This window comes from Betta splendens, chromosome 6 (assembly GCF_900634795.4).
Source record: "Betta splendens chromosome 6, fBetSpl5.4, whole genome shotgun sequence".
Taxonomy (NCBI): Eukaryota; Metazoa; Chordata; class Actinopteri; order Anabantiformes; family Osphronemidae; genus Betta; species Betta splendens.
Window position 1 is genome coordinate 2700916 of NC_040886.2, and position 26720 is coordinate 2727635.

Sequence of the window (26720 nt, forward strand, 5' to 3'; positions counted from 1 at the left end):
GATGGGAATTCCAGTGTCCTCACTACTGGTGAGAGTTAAGGGGACTGATATGTGGTACCAAAACCTGTGATGTTGTGTGTAAAGGGTTGGTGTGGTATATTAACTTGTTAATCTAGAGAGTAAATACGGGGCAGACATTATTTTAGGACACTAATAGACATGGTCACATATAAGTTTGTTACAGAAAAAAGTTGTAATAAGTACTGATTGGCTGTGGAACAGGAAAAATAGATGATTTTTTGGTCAGGATGGGCTGAGCGGTCTAAGGCGCTGCGTTCGGGTCGCAGTCTCTTGAGCTTACTGAGACACAAATAAAGTCATTTTAGTTGTCATTTATGCCATTCATGCTGATTATTGGGATGTCTTTACTATAGGTAAGAACAGATTATCTGTAACTCTGTGTGTTGTTCCCGTAAAATAGCAAAACGGAGCTTTTACAGTCAGGGTGGCCTACTAGTCTTAGTTGCTGTGCACAAACTCCAGTCTCCTATGATGACAGTGCTTCAAATTCCTCTTTTGACAATTTATTTGGAGATGCCATCTTTCTTGCTTCTTCTTAGAAAATAAGAAATGATTGTTTGTTTTCCCTAGCCTTTTGGAGACTGAAACCTGATGGGGTAAAGCGTCTTTACTTTTTCTAAGGCATAAACAACATTATTCTTTAGACAATAATGGGACATTCAAGACATTAGTTGTAACAGAATATTTGTATTAAGGTATTTTCAGCTGTGGAACAGGAAAATGAAAGCTTTTTGGGTCAGGATGGCCGAGCGGTCTAAGGCGCTGCGTTCAGGTCGCGGTCTCCCCTGGAGGCGTGGGTTCAAATCCCACTTCTGACATCTTCTTTAGAGAAACAAAATAGACATAGGAATGTCACAAATCCTGTTTTCGACTGAGCTTCTCCAGTCAGGGTGGCCTACTAGTCTTAGTTGCTGTGTACAAATTCCAGTATCCTTAGATGAAAGGGCTTTTGGGTACCAAAACCTGATGGGGTAAAGTGTTTTTAACTTTTCTAAGACATAAACAACATTATTTTTAGACAATAATAAGACATTCACAATATTAGTTGTAACTGAATAGTTGTAATAATGTCTATTGAGGTGTGGAACAGGAAAATAGATGATTTTTTGGTCAGGATGGCTGAGCGGTCTAAGGCGCTGCGTTCGGGTCGCAGTCTCTTGAGCTTACTGAGACACAAATAAAGTCATTTTAGTTGTCATTTATGCCATTCATGCTGATTATTGGGATGTCTTTACTATAGGTAAGAACAGATTATCTGTAACTCTGTGTGTTGTTCCCGTAAAATAGCAAAACTGAGCTTTTACAGTCAGGGTAGGACTACTAGTCTTAGTTGCTGTGCACAAACTCCAGTATCCTATGATGACAGTGCTTCAAATTCCTCTTTTGACAATTTATTTGGAGATGCCATCTTTCTTGCTTCTTCTTAGAAAATAGAAATGATTGTTTGTTTTCCCTAGCCTTTTGGAGACTGAAACCTGATGGGGTAAAGCGTCTTTACTTTTTCTAAGGCATAAACAACATTATTCTTTAGACAATAATGGGACATTCAAGATATTAGTTGTAACAGAATAGTTGTATTAAGTGTATTTTCAGCTGTAGAACAGGAAAATGGAACGCTTTTTGGGTCAGGATGGCCGAGCGGTCTAAGGCGCTGCGTTCAGGTCGCGGTCTCCCCTGGAGGCGTGGGTTCAAATCCCACTTCTGACATCTTCTTTAGAGAAACAAAATAGACATAGGAATGTCACAAATCCTGTTTTCGACTGAGCTTCTCCAGTCAGGGTGGCCTACTAGTCTTAGTTGCTGTGTACAAATTCCAGTGTCCTCTGATGAAAGGGCTTTTGGGTACCAAACCTGATGGGGTAAAGTGTTTTTAACTTTTCTAAGACATAAACAACATTATTTTAGACAATAATAAGACATTCACAATATTAGTTGTAACAGAATAGTTGTAATAATGTCTATTGAGGTGTGGAACAGGAAAATAGATGATTTTTTGGTCAGGATGGCTGAGCGGTCTAAGGCGCTGCGTTCGGGTCGCAGTCTCTTGAGCTTACTGAGACACAAATAAAGTCATTTTAGTTGTCATTTATGCCATTCATGCTGATTATTGGGATGTCTTTACTATAGGTAAGAACAGATTATCTGTAACTCTGTGTGTTGTTCCCGTAAAATAGCAAAACGGAGCTTTTACAGTCAGGGTAGACTACTAGTCTTAGTTGCTGTGCACAAACTCCAGTATCCTATGACGACAGTGCTTCAAATTCCTCTTTTGACAATTTATTTGGAGATGCCATCTTTCTTGCTTCTTCTTAGAAAATAAGAAATGATTGTTGTTTTCCTAGCCTTTTGGAGACTGAAACCTGATGGGGTAAAGCGTCTTTACTTTTTCTAAGGCATAAACAACATTATTCTTTAGACAATAATGGGACATTCAAGACATTAGTTGTAACAGAATATTTGTATTAAGGTATTTTCAGCTGTAGAACAGGAAAATGGACGCTTTTTGGGTCAGGATGGCCGAGCGGTCTAAGGCGCTGCGTTCAGGTCGCAGTCTCCCCTGGAGGCGTGGGTTCAAATCCCACTTCTGACATCTTCTTTAGAGAAACAAATAGACATAGGAATGTCACAAATCCTGTTTTCGACTGAGCTTTTCCAGTCAGGGTGGCCTACTAGTCTTAGTTGCTGTGTACAAATTCCAGTGTCCTCTGATGAAAGGGCTTTTGGGTACCAAAACCTGATGGGGTAAAGTGTTTTTAACTTTTCTAAGACATAAACAACATTATTTTTAGACAATAATAAGACATTCACAATATTAGTTGTAACAGAATAGTTGTAATAATGTCTATTGAGGTGTGGAACAGGAAAATAGATGATTTTTTGGTCAGGATGGCTGAGCGGTCTAAGGCGCTGCGTTCGGGTCGCAGTCTCTTGAGCTTACTGAGACACAAATAAAGTCATTTTAGTTGTCATTTATGCCATTCATGCTGATTATTGGGATGTCTTTACTATAGGTAAGAACAGATTATCTGTAACTCTGTGTGTTGTTCCCGTAAAATAGCAAAACGGAGCTTTTACAGTCAGGGTAGACTACTAGTCTTAGTTGCTGTGCACAAACTCCAGTATCCTATGACGACAGTGCTTCAAATTCCTCTTTTGACAATTTATTTGGAGATGCCATCTTTCTTGCTTCTTCTTAGAAAATAAGAAATGATTGTTGGTTTTCCCTAGCCTTTTGGAGACTGAAACCTGATGGGGTAAAGCGTCTTTACTTTTTCTAAGGCATAAACAACATTATTCTTTAGACAATAATGGGACATTCAAGACATTAGTTGTAACAGAATATTTGTATTAAGGTATTTTCAGCTGTAGAACAGGAAAATGAAAGCTTTTTGGGTCAGGATGGCCGAGCGGTCTAAGGCGCTGCGTTCAGGTCGCAGTCTCCCCTGGAGGCGTGGGTTCAAATCCCACTTCTGACATCTTCTTTAGAGAAACAAAATAGACATAGGAATGTCACAAATCCTGTTTTCGACTGAGCTTCTCCAGTCAGGGTGGCCTACTAGTCTTAGTTGCTGTGTACAAATTCCAGTGTCCTCTGATGAAAGGGCTTTTGGGTACCAAAACCTGATGGGGTAAAGTGTTTTTAACTTTTCTAAGACATAAACAACATTATTTTTAGACAATAATAAGACATTCACAATATTAGTTGTAACTGAATAGTTGTAATAATGTCTATTGAGGTGTGGAACAGGAAAATAGATGATTTTTTGGTCAGGATGGCTGAGCGGTCTAAGGCGCTGCGTTCGGGTCGCAGTCTCTTGAGCTTACTGAGACACAAATAAAGTCATTTTAGTTGTCATTTATGCCATTCATGCTGATTATTGGGATGTCTTTACTATAGGTAAGAACAGATTATCTGTAACTCTGTGTGTTGTTCCCGTAAAATAGCAAAACGGAGCTTTTACAGTCAGGGTGGACTACTAGTCTTAGTTGCTGTGCACAAACTCCAGTATCCTATGATGACAGTGCTTCAAATTCCTCTTTTGACAATTTATTTGGAGATGCCATCTTTCTTGCTTCTTCTTAGAAAATAAGAAATGATTGTTGGTTTTCCCTAGCCTTTTGGAGACTGAAACCTGATGGGGTAAAGCGTCTTTACTTTTTCTAAGGCATAAACAACATTATTCTTTAGACAATAATGGGACATTCAAGACATTAGTTGTAACAGAATATTTGTATTAAGGTATTTTCAGCTGTAGAACAGGAAAATGAAGCTTTTTGGGTCAGGATGGCCGAGCGGTCTAAGGCGCTGCGTTCAGGTCGCAGGTCTCCCCTGGAGGCGTGGGTTCAAATCCCACTTCTGACATCTTCTTTAGAGAAACAAAATAGACATAGGAATGTCACAAATCCTGTTTTCGACTGAGCTTTCTCCAGTCAGGGTGGCCTACTAGTCTTAGTTGCTGTGTACAAATTCCAGTGTCCTCTGATGAAAGGGCTTTTGGGTACCAAAACCTGATGGGGTAAAGCTGTTTTTAACTTTTCTAAGCATAAAACAACATTATTCTTTAGACAGTAATAAGACATTCACAATATTAGTTGTAACAGAATAGTTGTAATAATGTCTATTGAGGTGTGGAAAAGGAAAATAGATGATTTTTTGGTCAGGATGGCTGAGCGGTCTAAGGCGCTGCGTTCAGGGTCGCAGTCTCTTGAGCTTACTTGAGACACAAATAAAGTCATTTTAGTTGTCATTTATGCCATTCATGCTGATTATTGGGATGTCTTTACTATAGGTAAGAACAGATTATCTGTAACTCTGTGTGTTGTTCCCATAAAATAGCAAAACGGAGCTTTTACAGTCAGGGTAGACTACTAGTCTTAGTTGCTGTGCACAAACTCCAGTATCCTATGATGACAGTGCTTCAAATTCCTCTTTTGACAATTTATTTGGAGATGCCATCTTTCTTGCTTCTTCTTAGAAAATAAGAAATGATTGTTTGTTTTCCCTAGCCTTTTGGAGACTGAAACCTGATGGGGTAAAGCGTCTTTACTTTTTCTAAGGCATAAACAACATTATTCTTTAGACAATAATAGGACATTCACGATATTAGTTGTAACAGAATAGTTGTATTAATGTCTTTTCAGCTGTGGAACAGGAAAATAGAGGATTTTTGGGTCAGGATGGCCGAGCGGTCTAAGGCGCTGCGTTCAGGTCGCAGTCTCCCCTGGAGGCGTGGGTTCAAATCCCACTTCTGACATCTTCTTTAGAGGTAGAAAATAGACGTAGGAATGTCACAAATCCTGTTTTAGACTTTGTTCTACTTAGGGAAACACTATGTGCTGGAGAAGGATTCTGCGATTGAGCTTACTGAGACACAAATAAGTTCATTTTAGTTCTCATTCATGCCATTCATACTGATTATTGTAATGTCTTTACAATATGTAAGAACAGATTATGTGTAACACTGTGTGTTGTTCCGTAAAACAGCAAAACTGAGCTTTTCCAGTCAGGGTGGCCTACTAGTCTTAGTTGCTGTGTACAAATTCCAGTGTCCTCTGATGAAAGGGCTTTTGGGTACCAAAACCTGATGGGGTAAAGTGTTTTTAACTTTTCTAAGACATAAACAACATTATTTTTAGACAATAATAAGACATTCACAATATTAGTTGTAACAGAATAGTTGTAATAATGTCTATTGAGGTGTGGAACAGGAAAATAGATGATTTTTTGGTCAGGATGGCTGAGCGGTCTAAGGCGCTGCGTTCGGGTCGCAGTCTCTTGAGCTTACTGAGACACAAATAAAGTCATTTTAGTTGTCATTTATGCCATTCATGCTGATTATTGGGATGTCTTTACTATAGGTAAGAACAGATTATCTGTAACTCTGTGTGTTGTTCCCGTAAAATAGCAAAACGGAGCTTTTACAGTCAGGGTAGGACTACTAGTCTTAGTTGCTGTGCACAAACTCCAGTATCCTATGATGACAGTGCTTCAAATTCCTCTTTTGACAATTTATTTGGAGATGCCATCTTTCTTGCTTCTTCTTAGAAAATAAGAAATGATTGTTTGTTTTCCTTAGCCTTTTGGAGACTGAAACCTGATGGGGTAAAGCGTCTTTACTTTTTCTAAGGCATAAACAACATTATTCTTTAGACAATAATGGGACATTCAAGACATTAGTTGTAACAGAATATTTGTATTAAGGTATTTTCAGCTGTAGAACAGGAAAATGGACGCTTTTTGGGTCAGGATGGCCGAGCGGTCTAAGGCGCTGCGTTCAGGTCGCGGTCTCCCCTGGAGGCGTGGGTTCAAATCCCACTTCTGACATCTTCTTTAGAGAAACAAAATAGACATAGGAATGTCACAAATCCTGTTTTCGACTGAGCTTCTCCAGTCAGGGTGGCCTACTAGTCTTAGTTGCTGTGTACAAATTCCAGTGTCCTCTGATGAAAGGGCTTTTGGGTACCAAAACCTGATGGGGTAAAGTGTTTTTAACTTTTCTAAGACATAAACAACATTATTTTTAGACAATAATAAGACATTCACAATATTAGTTGTAACAGAATAGTTGTAATAATGTCTATTGAGGTGTGGAACAGGAAAATAGATGATTTTTTGGTCAGGATGGCTGAGCGGTCTAAGGCGCTGCGTTCGGGTCGCAGTCTCTTGAGCTTACTGAGACACAAATAAAGTCATTTTAGTTGTCATTTATGCCATTCATGCTGATTATTGGGATGTCTTTACTATAGGTAAGAACAGATTATCTGTAACTCTGTGTGTTGTTCCCGTAAAATAGCAAAACGGAGCTTTTACAGTCAGGGTAGACTACTAGTCTTAGTTGCTGTGCACAAACTCCAGTATCCTATGATGACAGTGCTTCAAATTCCTCTTTTGACAATTTATTTGGAGATGCCATCTTTCTTGCTTCTTCTTAGAAAATAAGAAATGATTGTTGGTTTTCCCTAGCCTTTTGGAGACTGAAACCTGATGGGGTAAAGCGTCTTTACTTTTTCTAAGGCATAAACAACATTATTCTTTAGACAATAATGGGACATTCAAGACATTAGTTGTAACAGAATATTTGTATTAAGGTATTTTCAGCTGTAGAACAGGAAAATGGACGCTTTTTGGGTCAGGATGGACGAGCGGTCTAAGGCGCTGCGTTCAGGTCGCGGTCTCCCCTGGAGGCGTGGGTTCAAATCCCACTTCTGACATCTTCTTTAGAGAAACAAAATAGACATAGGAATGTCACAAATCCTGTTTTCGACTGAGCTTCTCCAGTCAGGGTGGCCTACTAGTCTTAGTTGCTGTGTACAAATTCCAGTGTCCTCTGATGAAAGGGCTTTTGGGTACCAAAACCTGATGGGGTAAAGTGTTTTTAACTTTTCTAAGACATAAACAACATTATTTTTAGACAATAATAAGACATTCACAATATTAGTTGTAACAGAATAGTTGTAATAATGTCTATTGAGGTGTGGAACAGGAAAATAGATGATTTTTTGGTCAGGATGGCTGAGCGGTCTAAGGCGCTGCGTTCGGGTCGCAGTCTCTTGAGCTTACTGAGACACAAATAAAGTCATTTTAGTTGTCATTTATGCCATTCATGCTGATTATTGGGATGTCTTTACTATAGGTAAGAACAGATTATCTGTAACTCTGTGTGTTGTTCCCGTAAAATAGCAAAACGGAGCTTTTACAGTCAGGGTAGACTACTAGTCTTAGTTGCTGTGCACAAACTCCAGTATCCTATGACTGACAGTGCTTCAAATTCCTCTTTTGACAATTTATTTGGAGATGCCATCTTTCTTGCTTCTTCTTAGAAAATAAGAAATGATTGTTGGTTTTCCCTAGCCTTTTGGAGACTGAAACCTGATGGGGTAAAGCGTCTTTACTTTTTCTAAGGCATAAACAACATTATTCTTTAGACAATAATGGGACATTCAAGACATTAGTTGTAACAGAATATTTGTATTAAGGTATTTTCAGCTGTAGAACAGGAAAATGAAAGCTTTTTGGGTCAGGATGGCCGAGCGGTCTAAGGCGCTGTGTTCAGGTCGCAGTCTCCCCTGGAGGCGTGGGTTCAAATCCCACTTCTGACATCTTCTTTAGAGAAACAAAATAGACATAGGAATGTCACAAATCCTGTTTTCGACTGAGCTTTTCCAGTCAGGGTGGCCTACTAGTCTTAGTTGCTGTGTACAAATTCCAGTGTCCTCTGATGAAAGGGCTTTTGGGTACCAAAACCTGATGGGGTAAAGTGTTTTTAACTTTTCTAAGACATAAACAACATTATTTTTAGACAATAATAAGACATTCACAATATTAGTTGTAACAGAATAGTTGTAATAATGTCTATTGAGGTGTGGAACAGGAAAATAGATGATTTTTTGGTCAGGATGGCTGAGCGGTCTAAGGCGCTGCGTTCGGGTCGCAGTCTCTTGAGCTTACTGAGACACAAATAAAGTCATTTTAGTTGTCATTTATGCCATTCATGCTGATTATTGGGATGTCTTTACTATAGGTAAGAACAGATTATCTGTAACTCTGTGTGTTGTTCCCGTAAAATAGCAAAACTGAGCTTTTACAGTCAGGGTAGACTACTAGTCTTAGTTGCTGTGCACAAACTCCAGTATCCTATGATGACAGTGCTTCAAATTCCTCTTTTGACAATTTATTTGGAGATGCCATCTTTCTTGCTTCTTCTTAGAAAATAAGAAATGATTGTTTGTTTTCCCTAGCCTTTTGGAGACTGAAACCTGATGGGGTAAAGCGTCTTTACTTTTTCTAAGGCATAAACAACATTATTCTTTAGACAATAATAGGGACATTCACGATATTAGTTGTAACAGAATAGTTGTATTAATGTCTTTTCAGCTGTGGAACAGGAAAATAGAGGATTTTTGGGTCAGGATGGCCGAGCGGTCTAAGGCGCTGCGTTCAGGTCGCAGTCTCCCCTGGAGGCGTGGGTTCAAATCCCACTTCTGACATCTTCTTTAGAGGTAGAAAATAGACGTAGGAATGTCACAAATCCTGTTTTAGACTTTGTTCTACTTAGGGAAACACTATGTGCTGGAGAAGGATTCTGCGATTGAGCTTACTGAGACACAAATAAGTTCATTTTAGTTCTCATTCATGCCATTCATACTGATTATTGTAATGTCTTTACAATATGTAAGAACAGATTATGTGTAACACTGTGTGTTGTTCCGTAAAACAGCAAAACTGAGCTTTTCCAGTCAGGGTGGCCTACTAGTCTTAGTTGCTGTGTACAAATTCCAGTGTCCTCTGATGAAAGGGCTTTTGGGTACCAAAACCTGATGGGGTAAAGTGTTTTTAACTTTTCTAAGATATAAACAACATTATTTTTAGACAATAATAAGACATTCACAATATTAGTTGTAACAGAATAGTTGTAATAATGTCTATTGAGGTGTGGAACAGGAAAATAGATGATTTTTTGGTCAGGATGGCCTGAGCGGTCTAAGGCGCTGCGTTCGGGTCGCAGTCTCTTGAGCTTACTGAGACACAAATAAAGTCATTTTAGTTGTCATTTATGCCATTCATGCTGATTATTGGGATGTCTTTACTATAGGTAAGAACAGATTATCTGTAACTCTGTGTGTTGTTCCCGTAAAATAGCAAAACGGAGCTTTTACAGTCAGGGTAGACTACTAGTCTTAGTTGCTGTGCACAAACTCCAGTATCCTATGACGACAGTGCTTCAAATTCCTCTTTTGACAATTTATTTGGAGATGCCATCTTTCTTGCTTCTTCTTAGAAAATAAGAAATGATTGTTTGTTTTCCTTAGGCCTTTTTTGGAGACTGAAACCCGATGGGGTTTAAAGCGTCTTTACTTTTTCTAAGGCATAAACAAACATTATTTCTTTAGACAATTATGGGACATTCAAGATATTAGTTGTAACAGAATAGTTGTATTAATGTATTTTCAGCTGTAGAACAGGAAAATGGACGCTTTTTGGGTCAGGATGGCCGAGCGGTCTAAGGCGCTGCGTTCGGGTCGCAGTCTCTTGAGCTTACTGAGACACAAATAAAGTCATTTTTAGTTGTCATTTATGCCATTCATGCTGATTATTGGGATGTCTTTACTATAGGTAAGAACAGATTATCTGTAACTCTGTGTGTTGTTCCCGTATAAAAAAGCAAAACTGAGCTTTTACAGTCATGGTAGACTTACTAGTCTTAGTTGCTGTGCACAAACTCCAGTATCCTATGATGACAGTGCTTCAAATTCCTCTTTTGACAATTTATTTGGAGATGCCATCTTTCTTGCTTCTTCTTAGAAAATAAGAAATGATTGTTTGTTTTCCTTAGCCTTTTGGAGACTGAAACCCGATGGGGTAAAGCGTCTTTACTTTTTTCTAAGGCATAAACAACATTATTCTTTAGACAATTAATGGGACATTCAAGATATTAGTTGTAACAGAATAGTTTGTATTAATGTATTTTCAGCTGTAGAACAGGAAAATGGACGCTTTTTGGGTCAGGATGGCCGAGCGGTCTAAGGCGCTGCGTTCAGGTCGCGGTCTCCCCTGGAGGCGTGGGTTCAAATCCCACTTCTGACATCTTCTTTAGAGAAACAAAATAGACATAGGAATGTCACAAATCCTGTTTTCGACTGAGCTTCTTCCAGTCAGGGTGGCCTACTAGTCTTAGTTGCTGTGTACAAATTCCAGTGTCCTCTGATGAAAGGGCTTTTGGGTACCAAAACCTGATGGGGTAAAGTGTTTTTAACTTTTCTAAGACATAAACAACATTATTTTTAGACAATAATAAGACATTCACAATATTAGTTGTAACAGAATAGTTGTAATAATGTCTATTGAGGTGTGGAACAGGAAAATAGATGATTTTTTGGTCAGGATGGCTGAGCGGTCTAAGGCGCTGCGTTCGGGTCGCAGTCTCTTGAGCTTACTGAGACACAAATAAAGTCATTTTAGTTGTCATTTATGCCATTCATGCTGATTATTGGGATGTCTTTACTATAGGTAAGAACAGATTATCTGTAACTCTGTGTGTTGTTCCCGTAAAATAGCAAAACTGAGCTTTTACAGTCAGGGTGGCCTACTAGTCTTAGTTGCTGTGCACAAACTCCAGTCTCCTATGATGACAGTGCTTCAAATTCCTCTTTTGACAATTTATTTGGAGATGCCATCTTTCTTGCTTCTTCTTAGAAAATAAGAAATGATTGTTGGTTTTCCCTAGCCTTTTGGAGACTGAAACCTGATGGGGTAAAGCGTCTTTACTTTTTCTAAGGCATAAACAACATTATTCTTTAGACAATAATGGGACATTCAAGACATTAGTTGTAACAGAATATTTGTATTAAGGTATTTTCAGCTGTAGAACAGGAAAATGAAAGCTTTTTGGGTCAGGATGGCCGAGCGGTCTAAGGCGCTGCGTTCAGGTCGCAGTCTCCCCTGGAGGCGTGGGTTCAAATCCCACTTCTGACATCTTCTTTAGAGAAACAAAATAGACATAGGAATGTCACAAATCCTGTTTTCGACTGAGCTTCTCCAGTCAGGGTGGCCTACTAGTCTTAGTTGCTGTGTACAAATTCCAGTGTCCTCTGATGAAAGGGCTTTTGGGTACCAAAACCTGATGGGGTAAAGTGTTTTTAACTTTTCTAAGACATAAACAACATTATTTTTAGACAATAATAAGACATTCACAATATTAGTTGTAACAGAATAGTTGTAATAATGTCTATTGAGCTGTGGAACAGGAAAATAGATGATTTTTTGGTCAGGATGGCCGAGCGGTCTAAGGCGCTGCGTTCGGGTCGCAGTCTCTTGAGCTTACTGAGACACAAATAAAGTCATTTTAGTTGTCATTTATGCCATTCATGCTGATTATTGGGATGTCTTTACTATAGGTAAGAACAGATTATCTGTAACTCTGTGTGTTGTTCCCGTAAAATAGCAAAACTGAGCTTTTCCAGTCAGGGTGGCCTACTAGTCTTAGTTGCTGTGCACAAACTCCAGTATCCTATGACGACAGTGCTTCAAATTCCTCTTTTGACAATTTATTTGGAGATGCCATCTTTCTTGCTTCTTCTTAGAAAATAAGAAATGATTGTTTGTTTTCCTAGCCTTTTGGAGACTGAAACCTGATGGGGTAAAGCGTCTTTACTTTTTCTAAGGCATAAACAACATTATTCTTTAGACAATAATGGGACATTCAAGATATTAGTTGTAACAGAATATTTGTATTAATGTATTTTCAGCTGTAGAACAGGAAAATGGACGCTTTTTGGGTCAGGATGGCCGAGCGGTCTAAGGCGCTGCGTTCAGGTCGCGGTCTCCCCTGGAGGCGTGGGTTCAAATCCCACTTCTGACATCTTCTTTAGAGAAACAAAATAGACATAGGAATGTCACAAATCCTGTTTTCGACTGAGCTTCTCCAGTCAGGGTGGCCTACTAGTCTTAGTTGCTGTGTACAAATTCCAGTGTCCTCTGATGAAAGGGCTTTTGGGTACCAAAACCTGATGGGGTAAAGTGTTTTTAACTTTTCTAAGATATAAACAACATTATTTTTAGACAATAATAAGACATTCACAATATTAGTTGTAACAGAATAGTTGTAATAATGTCTATTGAGGTGTGGAACAGGAAAATAGATGATTTTTTGGTCAGGATGGCCTGAGCGGTCTAAGGCGCTGCGTTCGGGTCGCAGTCTCTTGAGCTTACTGAGACACAAATAAAGTCATTTTAGTTGTCATTTATGCCATTCATGCTGATTATTGGGATGTCTTTACTATAGGTAAGAACAGATTATCTGTAACTCTGTGTGTTGTTCCCGTAAAATAGCAAAACGGAGCTTTTACAGTCAGGGTAGACTACTAGTCTTAGTTGCTGTGCACAAACTCCAGTATCCTATGACGACAGTGCTTCAAATTCCTCTTTTGACAATTTATTTGGAGATGCCATCTTTCTTGCTTCTTCTTAGAAAATAAGAAATGATTGTTGGTTTTCCCTAGCCTTTTGGAGACTGAAACCTGATGGGGTAAAGCGTCTTTACTTTTTCTAAGGCATAAACAACATTATTCTTTAGATAATAATGGGACATTCAAGACATTAGTTGTAACAGAATATTTGTATTAAGGTATTTTCAGCTGTAGAACAGGAAAATGAAAGCTTTTTGGGTCAGGATGGCCGAGCGGTCTAAGGCGCTGCGTACAGGTCGCAGTCTCCCCTGCAGGTGTGGGTTCAAATCCCACTTCTGACATCTTCTTTAGAGAAACAAAATAGACATAGGAATGTCACAAATCTTGTTTTCGACTGAGCTTCTCCAGTCAGGGTGGCCTACTAGTCTTAGTTGCTGTGTACAAATTCCAGTGTCCTCTGATGAAAGGGCTTTTGGGTACCAAAACCTGATGGGGTAAAGTGTTTTTAACTTTTCTAAGACATAAACAACAATATTTTTAGACAATAATAAGACATTCACAATATTAGTTGTAACAGAATAGTTGTAATAATGTCTATTGAGGTGTGGAACAGGAAAATAGATGATTTTTTGGTCAGGATGGCTGAGCGGTCTAAGGCGCTGCGTTCGGGTCGCAGTCTCTTGAGCTTACTGAGACACAAATAAAGTCATTTTAGTTGTCATTTATGCCATTCATGCTGATTATTGGGATGTCTTTACTATAGGTAAGAACAGATTATCTGTAACTCTGTGTGTTGTTCCCGTAAAATAGCAAAACGGAGCTTTTACAGTCAGGGTAGACTACTAGTCTTAGTTGCTGTGCACAAACTCCAGTATCCTATGACGACAGTGCTTCAAATTCCTCTTTTGACAATTTATTTGGAGATGCCATCTTTCTTGCTTCTTCTTAGAAAATAAGAAATGATTGTTGGTTTTCCCTAGCCTTTTGGAGACTGAAACCTGATGGGGTAAAGCGTCTTTACTTTTTCTAAGGCATAAACAACATTATTCTTTAGACAATAATGGGACATTCAAGACATTAGTTGTAACAGAATATTTGTATTAAGGTATTTTCAGCTGTAGAACAGGAAAATGAAAGCTTTTTGGGTCAGGATGGCCGAGCGGTCTAAGGCGCTGTGTTCAGGTCGCAGTCTCCCCTGGAGGCGTGGGTTCAAATCCCACTTCTGACATCTTCTTTAGAGAAACAAATAGACATAGGAATGTCACAAATCCTGTTTTCGACTGAGCTTTTCCAGTCAGGGTGGCCTACTAGTCTTAGTTGCTGTGTACAAATTCCAGTGTCCTCTGATGAAAGGGCTTTTGGGTACCAAAACCTGATGGGGTAAAGCGTTTTTAACTTTTCTAAGACATAAAACAACATTATTCTTTAGACAGTAATAAGACATTCACAATATTAGTTGTAACAGAATATTTGTATTAATGTATATTCAGGTGTGGAACAGGAAAATAGATGATTTTTTGGTCAGGATGGCCGAGCGGTCTAAGGCGCTGCGTTCAGGTCGCAGTCTCTTGAGCTTACTGAGACACAAATAAAGTCATTTTAGTTGTCATTTATGCCATTCATGCTGATTATTGGGATGTCTTTACTATAGGTAAGAACAGATTATCTGTAACTCTGTGTGTTGTTCCCGTAAAATAGCAAAACGGAGCTTTTACAGTCAGGGTGGCCTACTAGTCTTAGTTGCTGTGCACAAACTCCAGTCTCCTATGATGACAGTGCTTCAAATTCCTCTTTTGACAATTTATTTGGAGATGCCATCTTTCTTGCTTCTTCTTAGAAAATAAGAAATGATTGTTTGTTTTCCCTAGCCTTTTGGAGACTGAAACCTGATGGGGTAAAGCGTCTTTACTTTTTCTAAGGCATAAACAACATTATTCTTTAGACAATAATGGGACATTCAAGACTATTAGTTGTAACAGAATATTTGTATTAATGTATTTTCAGCTGTAGAACAGGAAAATGACGCTTTTTGGGTCAGGATGGCCGAGCGGTGTAAGGCGCTGCGTTCAGGTCGTGGTCTCCCCTGGAGGCGTGGGTTCAAATCCCACTTCTGACATCTTCTTTAGAGAAACAAAATAGACATAGGAATGTCACAAATCCTGTTTTCGACTGAGCTTCTCCAGTCAGGGTGGCCTACTAGTCTTAGTTGCTGTGTACAAATTCCAGTGTCCTCTGATGAAAGGGCTTTTGGGTACCAAAACCTGATGGGGTAAAGTGTTTTTAACTTTTCTAAGACATAAACAACATTATTTTTAGACAATAATAAGACATTCACAATATTAGTTGTAACAGAATAGTTGTAATAATGTCTATTGAGGTGTGGAACAGGAAAATAGATGATTTTTTGGTCAGGATGGCTGAGCGGTCTAAGGCGCTGCGTTCGGGTCGCAGTCTCTTGAGCTTACTGAGACACAAATAAAGTCATTTTAGTTGTCATTTATGCCATTCATGCTGATTATTGGGATGTCTTTACTATAGGTAAGAACAGATTATCTGTAACTCTGTGTGTTGTTCCCGTAAAATAGCAAAACGGAGCTTTTACAGTCAGGGTAGACTACTAGTCTTAGTTGCTGTGCACAAACTCCAGTATCCTATGACGACAGTGCTTCAAATTCCTCTTTTGACAATTTATTTGGAGATGCCATCTTTCTTGCTTCTTCTTAGAAAATAAGAAATGATTGTTGGTTTTCCCTAGCCTTTTGGAGACTGAAACCTGATGGGGTAAAGCGTCTTTACTTTTTCTAAGGCATAAACAACATTATTCTTTAGACAATAATGGGACATTCAAGACATTAGTTGTAACAGAATATTTGTATTAAGGTATTTTCAGCTGTAGAACAGGAAAATGAAAGCTTTTTGGGTCAGGATGGCCGAGCGGTCTAAGGCGCTGTGTTCAGGTCGCAGTCTCCCCTGGAGGCGTGGGTTCAAATCCCACTTCTGACATCTTCTTTAGAGAAACAAATAGACATAGGAATGTCACAAATCCTGTTTTCGACTGAGCTTTTCCAGTCAGGGTGGCCTACTAGTCTTAGTTGCTGTGTACAAATTCCAGTGTCCTCTGATGAAAGGGCTTTTGGGTACCAAAACCTGATGGGGTAAAGCGTTTTTAACTTTTCTAAGGCAAAAACAACATTATTCTTTAGACAGTAATAAGACATTCACAATATTAGTTGTAACAGAATAGTTGTATTAATGTCTATTGAGGTGTGGAAAAGGAAAATAGATGATTTTTTGGTCAGGATGGCCGAGCGGTCTAAGGCGCTGCGTTCAGGTCGCAGTCTCTTGAGCTTATTGAGACACAAATAAAGTCATTTTAGTTGTCATTTATGCCATTCATGCTGATTATTGGGATGTCTTTACAATAGGTAAGAACAGATTATCTGTAACACTGTGTGTTGTTCCCGTAAAATAGCAAAACTGAGCTTTTACAGTCAGGGTGGCCTACTAGTCTTAGTTGCTGTGCACAAACTCCAGTCTCCTATGATGACAGTGCTTCAAATTCCTCTTTTGACAATTTATTTGGAGATGCCATCTTTCTTGCTTCTTCTTAGAAAATAAGAAATGATTGTTTGTTTTCCCTAGCCTTTTGGAGACTGAAACCTGATGGGGTAAAGCGTCTTTACTTTTTCTAAGGCATAAACAACATTATTCTTTAGACAATAATAGGACATTCACGATATTAGTTGTAACAGAATAGTTGTATTAATGTCTTTTCAGCTGTGGAACAGGAAAATAGAGGATTTTTGGGTCAGGATGGCCGAGCGGTCTAAGGCGCTGCGTTCAGGTCGCAGTCTCCCCTGGAGGCGTGGGTTCAAATCCCACTTCTGACATCTTCTTTAGAGGTAGAAAATAGACGTAGGAATGTCACAAATCCTGTTTTAGACTTTGTTCTACTTAGGGAAACACTATGTGCTGGAGAAGGATTCTGCGATTGAGCTTACTGAGACACAAATAAGTTCATTTTAGTTCTCATTCATGCCATTCATACTGATTATTGTAATGTCTTTACAATATGTAAGAACAGATTATGTGTAACACTGTGTGTTGTTCCGTAAAACAGCAAAACTGAGCTTTTCCAGTCAGGGTGGCCTACTAGTCTTAGTTGCTGTGTACAAATTCCAGTGTCCTCTGATGAAAGGGCTTTTGGGTACCAAAACCTGATGGGGTAAAGTGTTTTTAACTTTTCTAAGATATAAACAACATTATTTTTAGACAATAATAAGACATTCACAATATTAGTTGTAACAGAAAAGTTGTAATAATGTCTATTGAGCTGTGGAACAGGAAAATAGATGATTTTTTGGTCAGGATGGCCGAGCGGTCTAAGGCGCTGCGTTCGGGTCGCAGTCTCTTGAGCTTACTGAGACACAAATAAAGTCATTTTAGTTGTCATTTATGCCATTCATGCTGATTATTGGGATGTCTTTACTATAGGTAAGAACAGATTATCTGTAACTCTGTGTGTTGTTCCCGTAAAATAGCAAAACTGAGCTTTTACAGTCAGGGTAGACTACTAGTCTTAGTTGCTGTGCACAAACTCCAGTATCCTATGATGACAGTGCTTCAAATTCCTCTTTTGACAATTTATTTGGAGATGCCATCTTTCTTGCTTCTTCTTAGAAAATAAGAAATGATTGTTTGTTTTCCTTAGCCTTTTGGAGACTGAAACCCGATGGGGTAAAGCGTCTTTACTTTTTCTAAGGCATAAACAACATTATTCTTTAGACAATTATGGGACATTCAAGATATTAGTTGTAACAGAATAGTTGTATTAATGTATTTTCAGCTGTAGAACAGGAAAATGGACGCTTTTTGGGTCAGGATGGCCGAGCGGTCTAAGGCGCTGCGTTCAGGTCGCGGTCTCCCCTGGAGGCTTGGGTTCAAATCCCACTTCTGACATCTTCTTTAGAGAAACAAAATAGACATAGGAATGTCACAAATCCTGTTTTCGACTGAGCTTCTCCAGTCAGGGTGGCCTACTAGTCTTAGTGTCTGTGTACAAATTCCAGTGTCCTCTGATGAAAGGGCTTTTGGGTACCAAAACCTGATGGGGTAAAGTGTTTTTAACTTTTCTAAGACATAAACAACATTATTTTTAGACAATAATAAGACATTCACAATATTAGTTGTAACAGAATAGTTGTAATAATGTCTATTGAGGTGTGGAACAGGAAAATAGATGATTTTTTGGTCAGGATGGCTGAGCGGTCTAAGGCGCTGCGTTCGGGTCGCAGTCTCTTGAGCTTACTGAGACACAAATAAAGTCATTTTAGTTGTCATTTATGCCATTCATGCTGATTATTGGGATGTCTTTACTATAGGTAAGAACAGATTATCTGTAACTCTGTGTGTTGTTCCCGTAAAATAGCAAAACGGAGCTTTTACAGTCAGGGTAGACTACTAGTCTTAGTTGCTGTGCACAAACTCCAGTATCCTATGACGACAGTGCTTCAAATTCCTCTTTTGACAATTTATTTGGAGATGCCATCTTTCTTGCTTCTTCTTAGAAAATAAGAAATGATTGTTGGTTTTCCCTAGCCTTTTGGAGACTGAAACCTGATGGGGTAAAGCGTCTTTACTTTTTCTAAGGCATAAACAACATTATTCTTTAGACAATAATGGGACATTCAAGACATTAGTTGTAACAGAATATTTGTATTAATGTATTTTCAGCTGTAGAACAGGAAAATGGACGCTTTTTGGGTCAGGATGGCCGAGCGGTCTAAGGCGCTGTGTTCAGGTCGCGGTCTCCCCTGGAGGCGTGGGTTCAAATCCCACTTCTGACATCTTCTTTAGAGAAACAAAATAGACATAGGAATGTCACAAATCCTGTTTTCGACTGAGCTTCTCCAGTCAGGGTGGCCTACTAGTCTTAGTTGCTGTGTACAAATTCCAGTGTCCTCTGATGAAAGGGCTTTTGGGTACCAAAACCTGATGGGGTAAAGCTGTTTTTAACTTTTCTAAGGACATAAACAACATTATTCTTTAGACAGTAATAAGACATTCACAATATTAGTTGTAACAGAATAGTTGTAATTAATGTCTATTGAGGTGTGGAAAAGGAAAATAGATGATTTTTTGGTCAGGATGGCCTGAGCGGTCTAAGGCGCTGCGTTCAGGGTCGCAGTCTCTTGAGCTTATTGAGACACAAATAAAGTCATTTTAGTTGTCATTTATGCCATTCATGCTGATTATTGGGATGTCTTTACAATAGGTAAGAACAGATTATCTGTAACACTGTGTGTTGTTCCCGTAAAATAGCAAAACTGAGCTTTTACAGTCAGGGTGGCCTACTAGTCTTAGTTGCTGTGCACAAACTCCAGTCTCCTATGATGACAGTGCTTCAAATTCCTCTTTTGACAATTTATTTGGAGATGCCATCTTTCTTGCTTCTTCTTAGAAAATAAGAAATGATTGTTTGTTTTCCCTAGCCTTTTGGAGACTGAAACCTGATGGGGTAAAGCGTCTTTACTTTTTCTAAGGCATAAACAACATTATTCTTTAGACAATAATAGGACATTCACGATATTAGTTGTAACAGAATAGTTGTATTAATGTCTTTTCAGCTGTGGAACAGGAAAATAGAGGATTTTTGGGTCAGGATGGCCGAGCGGTCTAAGGCGCTGCGTTCAGTTCGCAGTCTCCCCTGGAGGCGTGGGTTCAAATCCCACTTCTGACATCTTCTTTAGAGGTAGAAAATAGACGTAGGAATGTCACAAATCCTGTTTTAGACTTTGTTCTACTTAGGGAAACACTATGTGCTGGAGAAGGATTCTGCGATTGAGCTTACTGAGACACAAATAAGTTCATTTTAGTTCTCATTCATGCCATTCATACTGATTATTGTAATGTCTTTACAATATGTAAGAACAGATTATGTGTAACACTGTGTGTTGTTCCGTAAAACAGCAAAACTGAGCTTTTCCAGTCAGGGTGGCCTACTAGTCTTAGTTGCTGTGTACAAATTCCAGTGTCCTCTGATGAAAGGGCTTTTGGGTACCAAAACCTGATGGGGTAAAGTGTTTTTAACTTTTCTAAGATATAAACAACATTATTTTTAGACAGTAATAAGACATTCACAATATTAGTTGTAACAGAATAGTTGTAATAATGTCTATTGAGGCTGTGGAACAGGAAAATAGATGATTTTTTGGTCAGGATGGCCGAGCGGTCTAAGGCGCTGCGTTCAGGTCGCAGTCTCTTGAGCTTACTGAGACACAAATAAAGTCATTTTAGTTGTCATTTATGCCATTCATGCTGATTATTGGGATGTCTTTACTATAGGTAAGAACAGATTATCTGTAACTCTGTGTGTTGTTCCCGTAAAATAGCAAAACTGAGCTTTTACAGTCAGGGTGGCCTACTAGTCTTAGTTGCTGTGCACAAACTCCAGTCTCCTATGATGACAGTGCTTCAAATTCCTCTTTTGACAATTTATTTGGAGATGCCATCTTTCTTGCTTCTTCTTAGAAAATAAGAAATGATTGTTTGTTTTCCCTAGCCTTTTGGAGACTGAAACCTGATGGGGTAAAGCGTCTTTACTTTTTCTAAGGCATAAACAACATTATTCTTTAGACAATAATAGGACATTCACGATATTAGTTGTAACAGAATAGTTGTATTAATGTCTTTTCAGCTGTGGAACAGGAAAATAGAGGATTTTTGGGTCAGGATGGCCGAGCGGTCTAAGGCGCTGCGTTCAGGTCGCAGTCTCCCCTGGAGGCGTGGGTTCAAATCCCACTTCTGACATCTTCTTTAGAGGTAGAAAATAGACGTAGGAATGTCACAAATCCTGTTTTAGACTTTGTTCTACTTAGGGAAACACTATGTGCTGGAGAAGGATTCTGCGATTGAGCTTACTGAGACACAAATAAGTTCATTTTAGTTCTCATTCATGCCATTCATACTGATTATTGTAATGTCTTTACAATATGTAAGAACAGATTATGTGTAACACTGTGTGTTGTTCCGTAAAACAGCAAAACTGAGCTTTTCCAGTCAGGGTGGCCTACTAGTCTTAGTTGCTGTGTACAAATTCCAGTGTCCTCTGATGAAAGGGCTTTTGGGTACCAAAACCTGATGGGGTAAAGTGTTTTTAACTTTTCTAAGATATAAACAACATTATTTTTAGACAATAATAAGACATTCACAATATTAGTTGTAACAGAAAAGTTGTAATAATGTCTATTGAGCTGTGGAACAGGAAAATAGATGATTTTTTGGTCAGGATGGCCGAGCGGTCTAAGGCGCTGCGTTCGGGTCGCAGTCTCTTGAGCTTACTGAGACACAAATAAAGTCATTTTAGTTGTCATTTATGCCATTCATGCTGATTATTGGGATGTCTTTACTATAGGTAAGAACAGATTATCTGTAACTCTGTGTGTTGTTCCCGTAAAAAAGCAAAACTGAGCTTTTACAGTCATGGTAGACTACTAGTCTTAGTTGCTGTGCACAAACTCCAGTATCCTATGATGACAGTGCTTCAAATTCCTCTTTTGACAATTTATTTGGAGATGCCATCTTTCTTGCTTCTTCTTAGAAAATAAGAAATGATTGTTTGTTTTCCTTAGCCTTTTGGAGACTGAAACCTGATGGGGTAAAGCGTCTTTACTTTTTCTAAGGCATAAACAACATTATTCTTTAGACAATTATGGGACATTCAAGATATTAGTTGTAACAGAATAGTTGTATTAATGTATTTTCAGCTGTAGAACAGGAAAATGGACGCTTTTTGGGTCAGGATGGCCGAGCGGTCTAAGGCGCTGCGTTCAGGTCGCAGTCTCCCCTGGAGGCGTGGGTTCAAATCCCACTTCTGACATCTTCTTTAGAGAAACAAAATAGACATAGGAATGTCACAAATCCTGTTTTCGACTGAGCTTCTCCAGTCAGGGTGGCCTACTAGTCTTAGTTGCTGTGTACAAATTCCAGTGTCCTCTGATGAAAGGGCTTTTGGGTACCAAAACCTGATGGGGTAAAGTGTTTTTAACTTTTCTAAGACATAAACAACATTATTTTTAGACAATAATAAGACATTCACAATATTAGTTGTAACAGAATAGTTGTAATAATGTCTATTGAGGTGTGGAACAGGAAAATAGATGATTTTTTGGTCAGGATGGCTGAGCGGTCTAAGGCGCTGCGTTCGGGTCGCAGTCTCTTGAGCTTACTGAGACACAAATAAAGTCATTTTAGTTGTCATTTATGCCATTCATGCTGATTATTGGGATGTCTTTACTATAGGTAAGAACAGATTATCTGTAACTCTGTGTGTTGTTCCCGTAAAAAAGCAAAACTGAGCTTTTACAGTCATGGTAGACTACTAGTCTTAGTTGCTGTGCACAAACTCCAGTATCCTATGATGACAGTGCTTCAAATTCCTCTTTTGACAATTTATTTGGAGATGCCATCTTTCTTGCTTCTTCTTAGAAAATAAGAAATGATTGTTGGTTTTCCCTAGCCTTTTGGAGACTGAAACCTGATGGGGTAAAGCGTCTTTACTTTTTCTAAGGCATAAACAACATTATTCTTTAGACAATAATAGGGACATTCACGATATTAGTTGTAACAGAATAGTTGTATTAATGTCTTTTCAGCTGTGGAACAGGAAAATGGACGCTTTTTGGGTCAGGATGGCCGAGCGGTCTAAGGCGCTGCGTTCAGGTCGCGGTCTCCCCTGGAGGCGTGGGTTCAAATCCCACTTCTGACATCTTCTTTAGAGAAACAAAATAGACATAGGAATGTCACAAATCCTGTTTTCGACTGAGCTTCTCCAGTCAGGGTGGCCTACTAGTCTTAGTTGCTGTGTACAAATTCCAGTGTCCTCTGATGAAAGGGCTTTTGGGTACCAAAACCTGATGGGGTAAAGTGTTTTTAACTTTTCTAAGACATAAACAACATTATTTTTAGACAATAATAAGACATTCACAATATTAGTTGTAACAGAATAGTTGTAATAATGTCTATTGAGGTGTGGAACAGGAAAATAGATGATTTTTTGGTCAGGATGGCTGAGCGGTCTAAGGCGCTGCGTTCGGGTCGCAGTCTCTTGAGCTTACTGAGACACAAATAAAGTCATTTTAGTTGTCATTTATGCCATTCATGCTGATTATTGGGTAGTCTTTACTATAGGTAAGAACAGATTATCTGTAACTCTGTGTGTTGTTCCCGTAAAATAGCAAAACGGAGCTTTTACAGTCAGGGTAGACTACTAGTCTTAGTTGCTGTGCACAAACTCCAGTATCCTATGACGACAGTGCTTCAAATTCCTCTTTTGACAATTTATTTGGAGATGCCATCTTTCTTGCTTCTTCTTAGAAAATAAGAAATGATTGTTGGTTTTCCCTAGCCTTTTGGAGACTGAAACCTGATGGGGTAAAGCGTCTTTACTTTTTCTAAGGCATAAACAACATTATTCTTTAGACAATAATGGGACATTCAAGACATTAGTTGTAACAGAATATTTGTATTAAGGTATTTTCAGCTGTAGAACAGGAAAATGAAAGCTTTTTGGGTCAGGATGGCCGAGCGGTCTAAGGCGCTGCGTTCAGGTCGCGGTCTCCCCTGGAGGCGTGGGTTCAAATCCCACTTCTGACATCTTCTTTAGAGAAACAAAATAGACATAGGAATGTCACAAATCCTGTTTTCGACTGAGCTTCTCCAGTCAGGGTGGCCTACTAGTCTTAGTTGCTGTGTACAAATTCCAGTGTCCTCTGATGAAAGGGCTTTTGGGTACCAAAACCTGATGGGGTAAAGTGTTTTTAACTTTTCTAAGACATAAACAACATTATTTTTAGACAATAATAAGACATTCACAATATTAGTTGTAACAGAATAGTTGTAATAATGTCTATTGAGGTGTGGAACAGGAAAATAGATGATTTTTTGGTCAGGATGGCTGAGCGGTCTAAGGCGCTGCGTTCGGGTCGCAGTCTCTTGAGCTTACTGAGACACAAATAAAGTCATTTTAGTTGTCATTTATGCCATTCATGCTGATTATTGGGATGTCTTTACTATAGGTAAGAACAGATTATCTGTAACTCTGTGTGTTGTTCCCGTAAAATAGCAAAACGGAGCTTTTACAGTCAGGGTAGACTACTAGTCTTAGTTGCTGTGCACAAACTCCAGTATCCTATGACGACAGTGCTTCAAATTCCTCTTTTGACAATTTATTTGGAGATGCCATCTTTCTTGCTTCTTCTTAGAAAATAAGAAATGATTGTTGGTTTTCCCTAGCCTTTTGGAGACTGAAACCTGATGGGGTAAAGCGTCTTTACTTTTTCTAAGGCATAAACAACATTATTCTTTAGACAATAATGGGACATTCAAGACATTAGTTGTAACAGAATATTTGTATTAAGGTATTTTCAGCTGTAGAACAGGAAAATGGACGCTTTTTGGGTCAGGATGGCCAAGCGGTCTAAGGCGCTGTGTTCAGGTCGCAGTCTCCCCTGGAGGCGTGGGTTCAAATCCCACTTCTGACATCTTCTTTAGAGAAACGAAATAGACATAGGAATGTCACAAATCCTGTTTTCGACTGAGCTTTTCCAGTCAGGGTGGCCTACTAGTCTTAGTTGCTGTGTACAAATTCCAGTGTCCTCTGATGAAAGGGCTTTTGGGTACCAAAACCTGATGGGGTAAAGCGTTTTTAACTTTTCTAAGGCAAAAACAACATTATTCTTTAGACAGTAATAAGACATTCACAATATTAGTTGTAACAGAATAGTTGTATTAATGTCTATTGAGGTGTGGAAAAGGAAAATAGATGATTTTTTGGTCAGGATGGCCGAGCGGTCTAAGGCGCTGCGTTCAGGTCGCAGTCTCTTGAGCTTATTGAGACACAAATAAAGTCATTTTAGTTGTCATTTATGCCATTCATGCTGATTATTGGGATGTCTTTACAATAGGTAAGAACAGATTATCTATAACACTGTGTGTTGTTCCCGTAAAATAGCAAAACTGAGCTTTTACAGTCAGGGTGGCCTACTAGTCTTAGTTGCTGTGCACAAACTCCAGTCTCCTATGATGACAGTGCTTCAAATTCCTCTTTTGACAATTTATTTGGAGATGCCATCTTTCTTGCTTCTTCTTAGAAAATAAGAAATGATTGTTTGTTTTCCCTAGCCTTTTGGAGACTGAAACCTGATGGGGTAAAGCGTCTTTACTTTTTCTAAGGCATAAACAACATTATTCTTTAGACAATAATAGGACATTCACGATATTAGTTGTAACAGAATAGTTGTATTAATGTCTTTTCAGCTGTGGAACAGGAAAATAGAGGATTTTTGGGTCAGGATGGCCGAGCGGTCTAAGGCGCTGCGTTCAGGTCGCAGTCTCCCCTGGAGGCGTGGGTTCAAATCCCACTTCTGACATCTTCTTTAGAGGTAGAAAATAGACGTAGGAATGTCACAAATCCTCTTTTAGACTTTGTTCTACTTGGGGAAACACTATGTGCTGGAGAAGGATTCTGCGATTGAGCTTACTGAGACACAAATAAGTTCATTTTAGTTCTCATTCATGCCATTCATACTGATTATTGTAATGTCTTTACAATATGTAAGAACAGATTATGTGTAACACTGTGTGTTGTTCCGTAAAACAGCAAAACTGAGCTTTTCCAGTCAGGGTGGCCTACTAGTCTTAGTTGCTGTGTACAAATTCCAGTGTCCTCTGATGAAAGGGCTTTTGGGTACCAAAACCTGATGGGGTAAAGTGTTTTTAACTTTTCTAAGATATAAACAACATTATTTTTAGACAATAATAAGACATTCACAATATTAGTCGTAACAGAAAAGTTGTAATAATGTCTATTGAGCTGTGGAACAGGAAAATAGATGATTTTTTGGTCAGGATGGCCGAGCGGTCTAAGGCGCTGCGTTCGGGTCGCAGTCTCTTGAGCTTACTGAGACACAAATAAAGTCATTTTAGTTGTCATTTATGCCATTCATGCTGATTATTGGGATGTCTTTACTATAGGTAAGAACAGATTATCTGTAACTCTGTGTGTTGTTCCCGTAAAAAAGCAAAACTGAGCTTTTACAGTCATGGTAGACTACTAGTCTTAGTTGCTGTGCACAAACTCCAGTATCCTATGATGACAGTGCTTCAAATTCCTCTTTTGACAATTTATTTGGAGATGCCATCTTTCTTGCTTCTTCTTAGAAAATAAGAAATGATTGTTTGTTTTCCTTAGCCTTTTGGAGACTGAAACCCGATGGGGTAAAGCGTCTTTACTTTTTCTAAGGCATAAACAACATTATTCTTTAGACAATTATGGGACATTCAAGATATTAGTTGTAACAGAATAGTTGTATTAATGTATTTTCAGCTGTAGAACAGGAAAATGGACGCTTTTTGGGTCAGGATGGCCGAGCGGTCTAAGGCGCTGCGTTCAGGTCGCGGTCTCCCCTGGAGGCTTGGGTTCAAATCCCACTTCTGACATCTTCTTTAGAGAAACAAAATAGACATAGGAATGTCACAAATCCTGTTTTCGACTGAGCTTCTCCAGTCAGGGTGGCCTACTAGTCTTAGTGTCTGTGTACAAATTCCAGTGTCCTCTGATGAAAGGGCTTTTGGGTACCAAAACCTGATGGGGTAAAGTGTTTTTAACTTTTCTAAGACATAAACAACATTATTTTTAGACAATAATAAGACATTCACAATATTAGTTGTAACAGAACAGCTGTAATAATGTCTATTGAGGTATGGAACAGGAAAATAGATGATTTTTTGGTCAG

The 26720-nt window shown here is 38.9% G+C and overlaps 28 non-coding genes across 28 annotated transcripts; all 28 read left to right on the top strand.

The window, feature by feature from the left end:
* The first annotated feature begins 756 nt into the window (after nucleotides 1-756).
* trnal-cag (transfer RNA leucine (anticodon CAG)) lies at nucleotides 757-839 on the top strand. Its single transcript has one exon. It is a non-coding gene; the product is annotated as a tRNA-Leu (tRNA).
* Nucleotides 840-1645: 806 nt separating this feature from the next.
* trnal-cag (transfer RNA leucine (anticodon CAG)) lies at nucleotides 1646-1728 on the top strand. The gene has a single exon. It is a non-coding gene; the product is annotated as a tRNA-Leu (tRNA).
* Nucleotides 1729-2528: 800 nt separating this feature from the next.
* trnal-cag (transfer RNA leucine (anticodon CAG)) lies at nucleotides 2529-2611 on the top strand. Its single transcript has one exon. It is a non-coding gene; the product is annotated as a tRNA-Leu (tRNA).
* An 803-nt stretch (nucleotides 2612-3414) lies between these two features.
* Nucleotides 3415-3497, top strand: trnal-cag (transfer RNA leucine (anticodon CAG)). Its single transcript has one exon. It is a non-coding gene; the product is annotated as a tRNA-Leu (tRNA).
* Nucleotides 3498-4300: 803 nt separating this feature from the next.
* trnal-cag (transfer RNA leucine (anticodon CAG)) lies at nucleotides 4301-4384 on the top strand. The gene has a single exon. It is a non-coding gene; the product is annotated as a tRNA-Leu (tRNA).
* Nucleotides 4385-5193: 809 nt separating this feature from the next.
* Nucleotides 5194-5276, top strand: trnal-cag (transfer RNA leucine (anticodon CAG)). Its single transcript has one exon. It is a non-coding gene; the product is annotated as a tRNA-Leu (tRNA).
* Nucleotides 5277-6263: 987 nt separating this feature from the next.
* trnal-cag (transfer RNA leucine (anticodon CAG)) lies at nucleotides 6264-6346 on the top strand. The gene has a single exon. It is a non-coding gene; the product is annotated as a tRNA-Leu (tRNA).
* Nucleotides 6347-7150: 804 nt separating this feature from the next.
* Nucleotides 7151-7233, top strand: trnal-cag (transfer RNA leucine (anticodon CAG)). The gene has a single exon. It is a non-coding gene; the product is annotated as a tRNA-Leu (tRNA).
* An 805-nt stretch (nucleotides 7234-8038) lies between these two features.
* trnal-cag (transfer RNA leucine (anticodon CAG)) lies at nucleotides 8039-8121 on the top strand. The gene has a single exon. It is a non-coding gene; the product is annotated as a tRNA-Leu (tRNA).
* Nucleotides 8122-8926: 805 nt separating this feature from the next.
* trnal-cag (transfer RNA leucine (anticodon CAG)) lies at nucleotides 8927-9009 on the top strand. Its single transcript has one exon. It is a non-coding gene; the product is annotated as a tRNA-Leu (tRNA).
* Nucleotides 9010-10523: 1514 nt separating this feature from the next.
* Nucleotides 10524-10606, top strand: trnal-cag (transfer RNA leucine (anticodon CAG)). Its single transcript has one exon. It is a non-coding gene; the product is annotated as a tRNA-Leu (tRNA).
* Nucleotides 10607-11411: 805 nt separating this feature from the next.
* trnal-cag (transfer RNA leucine (anticodon CAG)) lies at nucleotides 11412-11494 on the top strand. The gene has a single exon. It is a non-coding gene; the product is annotated as a tRNA-Leu (tRNA).
* An 803-nt stretch (nucleotides 11495-12297) lies between these two features.
* Nucleotides 12298-12380, top strand: trnal-cag (transfer RNA leucine (anticodon CAG)). Its single transcript has one exon. It is a non-coding gene; the product is annotated as a tRNA-Leu (tRNA).
* An 805-nt stretch (nucleotides 12381-13185) lies between these two features.
* On the top strand, nucleotides 13186-13268 carry trnal-cag (transfer RNA leucine (anticodon CAG)). The gene has a single exon. It is a non-coding gene; the product is annotated as a tRNA-Leu (tRNA).
* Nucleotides 13269-14072: 804 nt separating this feature from the next.
* On the top strand, nucleotides 14073-14155 carry trnal-cag (transfer RNA leucine (anticodon CAG)). The gene has a single exon. It is a non-coding gene; the product is annotated as a tRNA-Leu (tRNA).
* An 805-nt stretch (nucleotides 14156-14960) lies between these two features.
* trnal-cag (transfer RNA leucine (anticodon CAG)) lies at nucleotides 14961-15043 on the top strand. The gene has a single exon. It is a non-coding gene; the product is annotated as a tRNA-Leu (tRNA).
* Nucleotides 15044-15847: 804 nt separating this feature from the next.
* Nucleotides 15848-15930, top strand: trnal-cag (transfer RNA leucine (anticodon CAG)). The gene has a single exon. It is a non-coding gene; the product is annotated as a tRNA-Leu (tRNA).
* An 804-nt stretch (nucleotides 15931-16734) lies between these two features.
* On the top strand, nucleotides 16735-16817 carry trnal-cag (transfer RNA leucine (anticodon CAG)). The gene has a single exon. It is a non-coding gene; the product is annotated as a tRNA-Leu (tRNA).
* A 986-nt stretch (nucleotides 16818-17803) lies between these two features.
* trnal-cag (transfer RNA leucine (anticodon CAG)) lies at nucleotides 17804-17886 on the top strand. Its single transcript has one exon. It is a non-coding gene; the product is annotated as a tRNA-Leu (tRNA).
* An 804-nt stretch (nucleotides 17887-18690) lies between these two features.
* Nucleotides 18691-18773, top strand: trnal-cag (transfer RNA leucine (anticodon CAG)). Its single transcript has one exon. It is a non-coding gene; the product is annotated as a tRNA-Leu (tRNA).
* Nucleotides 18774-19583: 810 nt separating this feature from the next.
* Nucleotides 19584-19666, top strand: trnal-cag (transfer RNA leucine (anticodon CAG)). The gene has a single exon. It is a non-coding gene; the product is annotated as a tRNA-Leu (tRNA).
* Nucleotides 19667-20653: 987 nt separating this feature from the next.
* trnal-cag (transfer RNA leucine (anticodon CAG)) lies at nucleotides 20654-20736 on the top strand. Its single transcript has one exon. It is a non-coding gene; the product is annotated as a tRNA-Leu (tRNA).
* A 986-nt stretch (nucleotides 20737-21722) lies between these two features.
* trnal-cag (transfer RNA leucine (anticodon CAG)) lies at nucleotides 21723-21805 on the top strand. Its single transcript has one exon. It is a non-coding gene; the product is annotated as a tRNA-Leu (tRNA).
* Nucleotides 21806-22610: 805 nt separating this feature from the next.
* On the top strand, nucleotides 22611-22693 carry trnal-cag (transfer RNA leucine (anticodon CAG)). Its single transcript has one exon. It is a non-coding gene; the product is annotated as a tRNA-Leu (tRNA).
* An 804-nt stretch (nucleotides 22694-23497) lies between these two features.
* trnal-cag (transfer RNA leucine (anticodon CAG)) lies at nucleotides 23498-23580 on the top strand. Its single transcript has one exon. It is a non-coding gene; the product is annotated as a tRNA-Leu (tRNA).
* Nucleotides 23581-24384: 804 nt separating this feature from the next.
* Nucleotides 24385-24467, top strand: trnal-cag (transfer RNA leucine (anticodon CAG)). The gene has a single exon. It is a non-coding gene; the product is annotated as a tRNA-Leu (tRNA).
* Nucleotides 24468-25272: 805 nt separating this feature from the next.
* trnal-cag (transfer RNA leucine (anticodon CAG)) lies at nucleotides 25273-25355 on the top strand. Its single transcript has one exon. It is a non-coding gene; the product is annotated as a tRNA-Leu (tRNA).
* Nucleotides 25356-26341: 986 nt separating this feature from the next.
* On the top strand, nucleotides 26342-26424 carry trnal-cag (transfer RNA leucine (anticodon CAG)). Its single transcript has one exon. It is a non-coding gene; the product is annotated as a tRNA-Leu (tRNA).
* Nucleotides 26425-26720: the final 296 nt, after the last annotated feature.